Below are 12,451 nucleotides of genomic sequence, written 5' to 3'. Positions count from 1 at the left end.
TGCATGCATGTGCAACCAAGGGGAAGAGGGAAAGAGAATCTCAAGCAGATTCCACGCTGAGCACAGAGCCTCACATGGGGCACAATCTCACAGCCTTGAGACCATGACCTATGCTGAAATCAAGAGTTGAATGCTTAACCAACTGAGCCACATAGGAGCCCCAAAGCACATCAGTTTTTAACTGTGGTATCAAAATCTACCAAGAAGTGAAAGTTTTCTATAATTTGATTACAAATCAAGACACACAGACTTATTAATCATGTAATGAAATCGACAAATTTCTATATGCCCTGGCAGTGGACTCAAACTTGGCTTAAATTATCCAGGTCAAGTTCTAAAAATTGTCTCCCTCTCAAGTCTGCCATGGGATTTCGAGAATATATGGTAGATATGGTACTTGGAAAGACTTCCTTATATACCCTCTAGCACAAATACCTTCAGAGTGAGATGGTAGGAGACAAATCTTCATGGATTTCTTGCATTTCTGTAGGTGTTTGAACTTAGAACCTAACCAACTTTGTTCTATAATATCTTCAAGTATTTTTTTAAGATTTACTTATTTATTTAGAGCATGGACAGGGGCAGGGGGAAAGAGGGAGAGGGAGAGAGAGAGAGAGTCTCAAGCAGACATCACAATGAGCACAGAGCCTGATAGGAGGCCCAATGCCAGGACCTTGAGATCATGACCTAAGCTGAAATCCAGAATCCAGTGCTTAACTGACTGAGTCACCCAGTGCCCCTTCAAGGATTCTTATGTAGAAAAAAGGTTTGAGAGATAGTGATAGAGTCTCCCTCCAGAACGAGGGGCTGATTTGTTTACTGTCTGATATAATGAAGACAAAGTCTTCATCTGAGGCAAAGAGCAGGCAAACATAATGCCCTTTATGAAAGATTGGAATTCACTGAACTCAAAGATCCTCCTTTATAACCCAACCTATTGCATGTCAGGCATCATGTGTCTCTCTTTGAACCCCTCTTTGGCGATGTGGACTTAAGGATCTGGTGTGAATGCTGACACTCTGACCTTTGTAATTCCCTTGAGTAATAACATCCTTTATCTCTAACCCAAGAGTCTCATATCTTCTACTAGTAACCATGAAACTGTGGGAAGCTAACCTCTTTCAATTTGCAAATAAGGCAAAATTGTACTCTTGGCCAATTCTTGCCTTGAGAAACCGCACCTTTCTAGGCACTAAAACAGATTTTAGTGCATAAACTACAACAAGTTCAAAATACTTCAGATGTATGCTGTGCCTTAATGACCACATACTAGAGACGAACATAGGCCATATTTTCAGAAACATAGTATAGCAAAGCCCTTGTAATCAAAAGTACCTGATTGTAATAAAAGCCATTTTATCTATGGATGTTATTGAACGTTCCTAGATATTATTTACCTCATTTATTATATGTGGAAAGCTACAGTAACTACCTCAGAGCCGTTGTGAAGAGTCTATGAGGTAATGCATAAAAGGAACGAGCACAGTATAGGATATACGAGAAGCACTCAACAAATATTTTATATTGCTTTACAGTACTTAGGATACCTCATTAAAAATCTCAAAGTCTAGAATGAAATCTTGTAGACCTTCCTATTGTGTACCCCATGGGATTGTGATTTGAATATTTTCGGAAGTAACCTATCCGTTTCTGAGTTCTGTTCTACATCAACACTAGCAGTAAGATTCCTATGTAATGTTATAAAGATTTCCCTGAAGAATTAAAGCCTCTTTATTCATGTATCTATAGGGATCTCTTATGAACAGCTGGTAACTGTAGATGGTTGCCTGAATGGTGCAATCCATCCTCCACACCCACCATCAAATAGCTCTAACTTACAAACCTGATTATGTCAGTTTTCTATTAAAACATTCTCCTTACAAAAGAGAATCCAAACAGCTTAACACGCAGCATTTCACATTTTGCTCAGTTCTCTTTTTCCCCCTCTCATGTACCATACATCCTGTAATATCATATTCTTTTTCATGTCCTCTTCAGTACTTCCATTTTTACGGATATGATTCTGTGCCCAGAAATGCCTGTCTTTCATTTCTTACTTGTGAAATCTTACTCATTCTTCAGGAACCAAATCAAACATCACTTCCTTCAGTGAAGCCATTTATGACTTTCCCAGGATGGTTAGTCACCCATTCTACTATCATCCAAAAGAGTTCTGTACACACTCTATTATGATATTTATAATGTGGAATGTAAAGATCTGCATACATGAATGTTTCCTTGTTGGCTAACTCATGTTTGTGGTGGTTCTAGTGCTGAGACAATAAAAAACTTACTATTTATCTGCTTGATCTTTGAATGAATGAATGAATGAATGAATAAAAGACTCTATCTACCATGATACTATAGATTAAATTCTATCATGAGAAGGTACTTCCTTTGAGTCATAAGGATATATATTCTCATAGAATCTTATATTAAAATCCAAAATTATCTGGCCCACACATCTTGCCAAACATACTGCTGCTATGGTCCCTTTGAACTGACCATTTTTTCTGTCTGGAATATTCCTTCCCTGGATGTTCACATGTCTTGATCTAGCCCCTTTTTAATATTTTTGCTCAATTATCATTTACATATTGAGGTTTACTTATACCATCTAACTTAAATAGCAATTCATCATTCTCCTCTTTTTTGTCTTTTTTCCTCCACAGTACTCCTCATCTTTTAACATACTATGCAATTATTTAAACTATACCTATTATCAATTTCCATTCACTGCATTGTAAACTATATGAGGTCAAGGATGTATTTTCTCCTTTTCTTCAAGGAGACATCTCTAGTGGCTAGAAGAATACCTCACTCAATGATTATTTAAAATAATTACTAGAAGAAACAAACTGTAGCAAGGATTTTTTATTCACATCACATTTTTCCAGAATTTAGCATCCTGTAACAACTAAGTCAGACTAATTCAGACTTGATTTATGACATTGAGATAGATTTTGGTATATAGATTTCATAGTTCCTTCCAGGACCTGGATGGATGGGATGGATAGTTTAGATAGATAGACTTATTTATTTATATAATGTGTCTTTCCACCTCAGTGATTATGTTAGTCAGATCTTTTTAGAATATAGTTTAATGTATGAGCTGACTGTAGTTTTTTTTTTTAAAACATCTTTGAAAGTCAGAAACTAAGATAAGCAACAGAAGGGCATGTTGAAAACAGTCAATTAATTTGTGTGTTCTGGCTAAGCAGAGAAGAACAGAGAGGAGAGAGGAAAGGAAATAAGAGGACTGGTTCTGTTTGTTACTCATCCTGTGAGTCACTGGTTGCGTGTCTGAAAAATACAGATCTTTCATGAGTAACGCAAGCTCTTTTGAACCAAAGGCTTAAGTAACCCCTGGAGGAAATGAGAGTTTATAATTGGTTTCTGAATTACTATTTAATCTTATAACTGGAACAAACCCATTGGTATATGAATCCCCACAAAGAAGATATCGAGCTAACAAATACAGATTCAAGAAGTGATAGTCTGTTTTTCCTTGGTTTATATGTTTATTTAGGACTACACAATTTATTTTACTAGGACTAAAATGTCATTCAGGTATTTGTTTATTATTTTGTTGGGTGAGGGGAGTTCATTATCTTTTATTCTAAAATCTCCTAAAATACTTAAAAAGCCTAATTAAAAAAAAAATCTGTCAGATTTACCTCTGACAGAAAATATATAAAGTTAAAAGGCATTCTGTTTTTGGCTTTGTTTTTCCTGAATAGAGTATTCAGGTTGACATAGAAAGAATATTTTTTCCCTTTCTGCCTTTCTAAAATGTTCTTTTGGAAATTTTATTGTTTATAAACAATAAAAAGTTTTGAGAAGTAGTCAGGCCTTGAATTCTTAAAATTATCAACCAGTATATGGTTGTGTATGGCCCAGTCAATGCAAAATGAAAATTAGAAATGATTTTGCTGAGATCTAAATAGATACCCCTAAAGAGTCAAAGTTAATTACACTAGTCCTTCAACTTCCTTAGATAAATAAAAATGTACTGTTAATATACTTAAATATATGAACTGAACATATGCTATCTTGGTTGATTTGGTGTCGTACAAAGAGGTGATTAATCTAATAGAATACGAAGCCATGAGGCATTCTTTGGAGCCAGAGTTTTTCAGCATTCCCTTTGCACATAAGAAAATGAAGATCTTGGGTGGATATGTTGGACATTTCACTCTATTCTTGAAGAACTCAATTTATATACATGGTTTGATGGGAGAGAAAACTGGAAAGCTGCTTTGCACTTAGTAGCTCTGTTATTTAAAGCTTCTCCAAACTCCTCACTTTTCTTCTCTTTAAGATAAAAAGAAAAATATCTCTCTTCCAAGTTTTAAAATAATTCTATGTATATATTTATATGACATATATGACATTTCTTGGTTCATAGAGCTATTAAATATGTTCAACTCCATTACGTTTCTCTGTATATTGAGTGAAAACTGCCTCTTTATCTTCCAATTCATCATTCAACATTTGCTCTCTGGAGCTACATTTAGCAAGCCTTATTGCAATTCTTTTTATTGTTTCATGGATTTGAAAAACACTATCATTGTTTTCCTTAATTGTCCAGTTGTCCTATTATATGGGTTAAACATCCCTAAATCTATAATTCCTTATTAGGTCTACAGTTTCAACTGTTCTTCATAATACAGCTACTTTTTTCAAAGGTACATCCACAAATTTCAGAAATGTGGTGCCCCGCTGTCTACTTAGTACCTACCTGCATGAAAACTTGATTAGTTCCCAGCAGAGTACAATTATCCTGAGGTATATCTTATACTTAGATGATAGTGATAAGATTGTAATGAAATTTTATTCTTTACTAAGTTTTGCTTATATTCTTCTATATTTGAGAACAAAATGCTTAGTAATTCTATTCAGAGAGGGGTTCGGGGAGGGGGCTGCTCAGTCCACTAAGCATCGGACTCTTGTTTTCCACTCAGGTCAGGATCTCAGTGTTGTGAGATGGAGCCCAACACTGGGCTCCTCACTGGGCATGGAGCCTACTTAAGATTCTCTCTCTCCCTTTGTTCCTCCTACCTCTCTTAATAAATAAATAAATAAATAAAATCTTAAAAAATATATATTCAGAGAAACTTAGGTTTGAATGCTAACTGGATAACCTCAAAACCTACAATGTATCCCATAATATCTACTATATTATTTTGGAAAATGCTGACTTTGTTTAAGCCTCATTGGTCTTTTCTGTAAAATGAGTGTAATAAAAACCATCATATACATTGTGTTGATTACGGTATCTGGCACATAGACACACACAATAATTAACAGTGATGTTAACAGAAAATTATCATGTCACATTATTTTTATCATCAATATTATAGAGGGCTCTAAGAGGCAACTTTTTAAACTGAACTTATTATTTTCTTGAAGGGAACTAATCTTGAAATTATAGGTTTGAAATACCCCCTTTCTTCCTTAGCCACAAAAATTTTAAGCTGTCAAGACTTTCTCTTGAAGTTGGAGAAGTCCATATTTCTAATATAAAGGAATATATATAAAGGATCTAATATGTTTGGTCACATTAGTGTTTTTGACCTTGACCATGATATACTAAAATAACTTGGTCACTTTTCCCCAAATAACACTAATATTACCTACTTCTTGTTTTTTCAGATTTAAGTCCAATATAACAATTCTACTAGTCAGTCACTCCCTTTTCCTCTTTAAGAGAAGCAATATTAATACAGAATAAAAATATATTAAGTGCTCATCTTTTAGTAAAATAAAATTTATATTTGTTGTCTGGATTATTATATTTCCATATCACAAATAGTTCTTGTCTGTGACTCACTTTTATGATATCATATAGCTTACCCTTCAATTGTTCTTATTTTGTGTTTGAAATGACTGGTACATCTACTTTAATGCCAGGCAGCCTAGGGCACATTCCTTTTTCTTTTTTCCTTTCCTTAGATCTTTACCAAAAGTTTTCCTCACCATCCTATACCTCTTTATGTACATGAATATTTTATTGATAGAAAGTTTTTCAAGTTTTCCAACTATATCCTACTGTTTTAAACCATCTAGGCTTTCTGTATGCTGTTCCTGCCATGTCCTTTTTCCCCTGTCAAGTTTCCAGCCATCATTCCCAGATAGAGTTAATTACTCTATTATTAACAGACCCATCAAAAAACATTTTAATTGATTGTTAATATGTCTCTTTCCTATGTCAAATTATGAGAATGTTGAAGGTAAGAATAATTTGTTTTCATCTTTGTACTGTGTGCATTGCAGGTAATATGGAATTCATCAAATAATGGAATAATGAATGAGTGAATGAATGAATGAATGATTAAGAGTGAGTGAATCACTATATGTGCAGTGGTTATTAAATCTGGAACACAACCAACCATGGATAATGTAAGTCTATTTCTTTCCCATCCATAAAAATAACCGAGAGGCCAAATGGACCTCATTCAGGCATTGCACATTAGAAACCCATTTTGTTTAAAAAAAAAAAAGTGAGCAAAATGCCAATAATTAAAAATCTGGACATAAAAACCAAATTCCTAACTTCCCTTGGAAAATCATAAGATTTGGCAACACATAGTATGCATTCCTATATGACAACTCTTGGCTCAAGTTAGATGTCAGTTGCCCCCTTTAGTCTGGCACATGCACCTTCTGTCCCTATATTCTTATTGCACAGCCTTCTCTCACTCACTACTGGTATATGAACTTCACCTTGGGATTCAGTGGGTTTTTAGAGCACTAGCCTGGGATTGTTCTAGGTTGAATTTTATTCTCATAAAAAAGGAGTGATAAGACAGGGAGGGAAGGGAGAGACAATGGAGAAATATGTAAATACGAGGCACATGTAATAAAAAGAAAGAGAACGTAGAGAGCCTTACGTGAATCTTAAAAGCAGTGTGGTGCAGTGCTTAGGGGCCTGGCGGTTAGATTCAGAGATCTGGCCAGGAATCTCGTTAGATTGAACAAACCGCTTACGTCCTTAGAGGTTAAGTTTCCTCATCTGAGAAATAAGACGGATAGTAGTTCTCTTATTTTAGGTCTACCTCTTAGATTCATTGTAAGGATTAAATATGACAAACTATATGCAGGCTCTGTTGAGCATAAAGAATTTAGTTGTGCCTAGACAGATGCAGACATTTAAAATAGACCAAGAGAAACACCTGAGTCCTACAGAGGGGGGGACTGCAGGCAGAAAGTGAGGGAGATGTCTTGGGCACACAGCAGAAATGCTTGTGAGGAGTGGAGGACTACACAACCCCAAAATACACCACAGTAGGGTAAGGGTTATTTTGAGCTAGATACATCGGATGCAAGGAGGGCACTGGGACCTCGCCTTTTGTTTCTGGAAAGACTACCTCCCTATACCGGGAGGAAAGAAACACGCATATCACCAGAGATAGGGAATCGAAGCCAAAAGAAAGCTGTACAAACAGACCTTGTTAAAATTACCTTTATCTTCCTTCAATTTTCCCATATATTTTAGTTCTTTCTCCACAATTGCTACTCTGTTTTCATCGTAGTATAGAATATCTCAGCATCTGAGTCTATTGGCTTTTTGCATCCTCATTTTCCTGTGGGAGCTCCCATGTGCATGTAGAAATGTACATGCTTTTTTCCTGTTAATCCATTTTATGTTCATTTAACTCTCAGGCTCAGGCAAAGACCCTGAGAGAGTGGAGGTACAATTTTGGCTCTTCTACTCCTGGATACATTTTTAGCAGCCTTTTCCCAATTTTGCAACAGAACATTGTGTACATTGTCATCCCAAAGATCTATACAGTCTTGTCTTCAAACGTGCATGGTGTGCTTAGAGACAGCGAAGCCTGCAGATGCCCCGTTAGGAGATGCCAGTTGGTGTAGCAGGAGGGATACGTGATGAGTGGCGCTGGTGTATCCGGAAGCTGCTAGAAAGTACAAAGTGGTGTGGCAGCGGTGGTTTTGCTCATGAGTGCCTGTGAGACACTTTCAGAAGCATACTTGACAGTTAATTTATAAGTAGCCAATACCCTTTGTGAAAAGGAGAGGCGAAATCCAGTGATATTTATCATAAAATTGTTAATATGACCCTGTTCTGATATTTGTATTATTTGTCTATGACATATAAAATATCACATTTTAATATTTGAATTTTCTACCTAACTACCCCCCCGCCCCCGAACATAGCAGAGATAATTTTGCATCCACCAAAACCCATATTTTTTTTTTCTGGTTCACAGACAGCTAGAGGACATTTATGAGCCTTCCCCTCATGAGGTGTGGCCAAGGAGATGTGGAAGGAAGTGCGATACAGGATTCCAGGCCTTTCACATAAAAATCTTTTATACTCTCTCTTTAAAATCCTTAACCTTTAAATTCTCTATGATGATCAAATACAGAACACCCTTCAGTAGTCTTGGAGCCCTGTCGATGGGGAAGGCCACTGGATTGAAAGGATCTGGATCCCTGGGGGACAACAGGAAGAGCTTCCCACCAAGCAAAACATCTGCACTAGGTTTGAATGAAAAAGAAACTTGTACCGTGCGAAGCCACTGATATTTGGGAGTTGCCTTCCCTCACAGATAAACCTAGTCAATCAGATAGTCTCAAAGTCTATCTCCTCACAACTTTTCAGTTAATTATCTCTCTGAGTCAATGTAAATGAGAAAAAAAAAAAAAAGGTAATGAAAACTAGCTGAAACCAGGAACCACAAGCAGCCTTTGTTCACATGTAAATAGCTATTTGATCTGTCCCACAACCGTCATCCTTTCAATCTTTGCATTGTCTACCTGAGAACTGTCAAAAGCACTGTGGGCCATAGGCTTTCTGTTCCTTGTCTGGAAGAAAGTAGACATGTTCAGTCTCACGGCCATTCCAGCAGTATTGTTAAAAATTCACCACACACTCACAAATCTGTACTTTCCTTCCTAAAATAGGGTGTTGACCTCAAACAAAAAAAAAAAGTTTTAGGCTACATCTACATGGGTGACCATGTGTGGCATAAAATAGATTTTCCAGCATGCGTTTATTTGGCAATGACTTAAAAGTACAACCAGATGTTTTCATGGAGAACAGCTCTTTTAGCCACAAATGTTTCCAATTTAAATACGTTTGTTTTGACTCTATTTTGCTGCAGATGGAAAACATCCATTTTCTCTCTTTCCAGTGGGGATAGACAGTGAACATTGGCACATCTCACAGAGAATGATTACCAGTGTAGACAAAACTTCAGGGAAAGCTCCGTTTCCATACGGATCACTTTTAAAAGTCAATTTTGTATTTTAAACAGGTTGGCTCTTTCAAAAACCATTTTCCCTCTAATTTGTACCATAAGTCTTAAACATCTGTATGTGTTTGATCCACGGGAACTATCTTACTTTTAAGTGATAAGCCAGACGGGTCTATTCAGGATGACAGCGTAGCTCCTGGGTGTGCCATCAATAGCTACTGCACATAGATATTTAAGAATTTCTTATCAAAATGTGCGCTATGCAGAACTTCTTTATCAAATTTACTTGTAATTGGCAGGTGGGGAAATAACGGGGATTTTAAGTATCATACAAAACAACAGAAAAGGTTTTCTCATTTTTTTCAAGAGCAAACTAACATGTACGTGACAGACTATAAAATAATCTTGGCAAGAGCGTAGATTTCTGTTTTAAGAAGCTACTTTTATTTTAAGTCAACAAAGATAGCATTTTTTGACCAAATTATTCTTAACATTTGCTGTTATAGTTTAACTCTGATTTGTGAAGAGCTTCTTAAAAGACAAGATATTTTAAAATTGTGTTCCCTCTCTTATGTATATAAATGAGTTTTTAAAGTCCAAATACTGTTTCGAGCAGCAAAATCATAATTATCATTTTTCCCCTGAAATAGCACAATCTCTACCAGTCAGATTATAATACTTCCATAAACTGAACACTGTGATGCACAAATGCTATTTTGAAAATGTAACACCTTTAAAAGGGAGATAAAAATGCTAAAATGAATATTAACTTTTATGTTAGTCATTAGATTAATGAAAGAACAATTGCTTGTTTTCTCTTGTATATTTTCCCACTCTAGAGTGTTTTCATTTAATATGGCATTCTTTGTGGAAAGTATTTATATTTATGTTACTCCGGGTTTTCTTCCAGATGGCATTAATCTATTCGTTAGACATCTTTCGATTTTTCTATCACTGGTTGTCCAATGAAATTTCAACAAATCTGAACACAGATCACAGTCCTAAAATACATTTTCTATCCTATGCTAACTACTGAAGTCTTGTCACTTAATGTATGAATACTTTGGCTTTGTTTACAGGATACTGGTCTCATGAATAGCTACTTGTTGGGGGAAAATCTGGGGTTCTCCTAGATTCCAGTTAGGGAAAAGAACACTGAGATTTTGGCCTTCTTCCAAAACCTCTCCAGCAGCTCTCCCAGTTTAAGATCACTGAGGGAAAGATTTTATTTTAGGAGGCCACAGAACTAGACAGGGCCCTAAGAGTGTAGAGTAACCATAGATTGTTTGAATGATCAACTGGAAATGGCTTAATATGGATTCGAAGACATTCTTCAGCAGCAGAGTGAAATAGATGTTCTGAAATTATTTGGTATTATGTGGAGAAGGAAGAGCAACAGTTGCACATTTATATTTCTGGTTAATAGCACTATTCTCCTTTATTTGCAGACTACAGTAATAAATAGAAAATATGATCACTTCACTGCTACCTCAATCTGGTAGACTGCATATAGTTGGAGTTTTGATGGAAGAATAAGAGAATAATATCTCTTTGTTTCATTCAAACTAAAGAGATGATTTTATGCTGCACTTAACTAAGAAATCCTACATTTCTACTTTATTTCTAGAAAACTTACTATTTTAAATTTTTTATTTATTTATTTATTTATCTATCTATTTATTTATTTATTTATTTATTTATTTATTTATTTATGATAGTCACAGAGAGAGAGAGAGAGAGGCAGAGACACAGGCAGAGGGAGAAGCAGGCTCCATGCACCGGGAGCCTGATGTGGGATTCGATCCCGGGTCTCCAGGATTGCGCCCTGAGCCAAAGGCAGGCAGGCGCCAAACCGCTGCGCCACCCAGGGATCCCCAAAACTTACTGTTTTAATGTTATTATAAGTTCCTGTCAGTAAGAACACTGCACGTTATCATAAAATATTATTCCTCCCTTTTAAACCTATTGATAACTGCTGATAAATCTATACTGGATTCAAGCAAAGTGTTTTGTATTTCTTTTATGATAAGATGACTTCAAAATTTTGTCTATTTTAAAATTTTATTTAGCATATTTTCACTTTTTATGTCCAAGTTTTCAAATTTACTAGCATAAAATTTTATAATCTTACCTTGTTTCCATTTTCTTTACATAAAATTGACATAATGTGTAAATTTAAGATACAGGCTGTGTTGGTCTGATACACTTATATGTTACAAAATGATTGCCACACCTCCATCATCTCACTTAATACCATTTCTTTCCTGGGTGAGAACACTCAACAGGATTTATTCTCTTAGCACTTTTGAGTATATAACACAGTTTAGTGATCTGTAATCACTAATTATCTATAATGGTATACATTAGATCCCTAAAACGTATTCATTTTATAATGGATGTTTGTACCTTTGACCAGCATCTTCCCATCTCCCCAACCTCCAGTCCCTGGTAATCACCACTTTACTCTCCATCTCTAGCTTTTTTACATTCCTCATATAAGTGAGATCACAAACGATTTGTCTCTCTGTCTACCTTATTTCACTTAGTATAATGACTTCCAAGTCTATCCATATTTTTTTTCTAAATGGTAAGACTTTCTTCTTTCTCATGGCTGAATTATTCTCTACTGTACACACTCCCCATCGCCCTCCCCACATTAAATCTTTATCTATTCATCCATGGACACTTAGATTATTTCCATACTTCAGCTACTGTGAATAATACTGTAATGATATAGGAGTGAATATATCTTTTTTAGATCTTACTTCATTTTTAGACATATTCCTAGAAGTTGAATTACTGAATTACATGGGAGTTTTATTTTTGGGGGGACCTTCATACTATTTCCTATAGCAGCTGCACAAATTTTCATTCCTACCAACAGTGCACAACGTTCCCTTTTCTCTACATCCTCACTAACACTTACCTCTTCTTTTTGATGACAGCCATTCTAATAGGTGTGAGGTAATAATTTTATTGTTGTTTTGATTTGCATTGTCCTGATAATTAGTGATATTGAGCATCTTTTCAGGTACCTATTAGGCATTTGGATGTCTTCTTTTAAAAATATCTATTCAGTTTATCTTCCCATTTTTAAATTACATTGGCTTTTTTACTATTGAGTTGTATGAGTTCTTCATGTATTTTAGATACTAATCTTATCAGATATCTGATTTGCACATTTTTTCCCATTCAGTAGGTTACATTTAAATTTTCTTTATCATTTCTTT

This window comes from Vulpes vulpes, chromosome 5, assembly GCF_048418805.1.
Source record: "Vulpes vulpes isolate BD-2025 chromosome 5, VulVul3, whole genome shotgun sequence".
Taxonomy (NCBI): Eukaryota; Metazoa; Chordata; class Mammalia; order Carnivora; family Canidae; genus Vulpes; species Vulpes vulpes.
Note: the sequence above shows the minus strand (reverse complement) of the source record.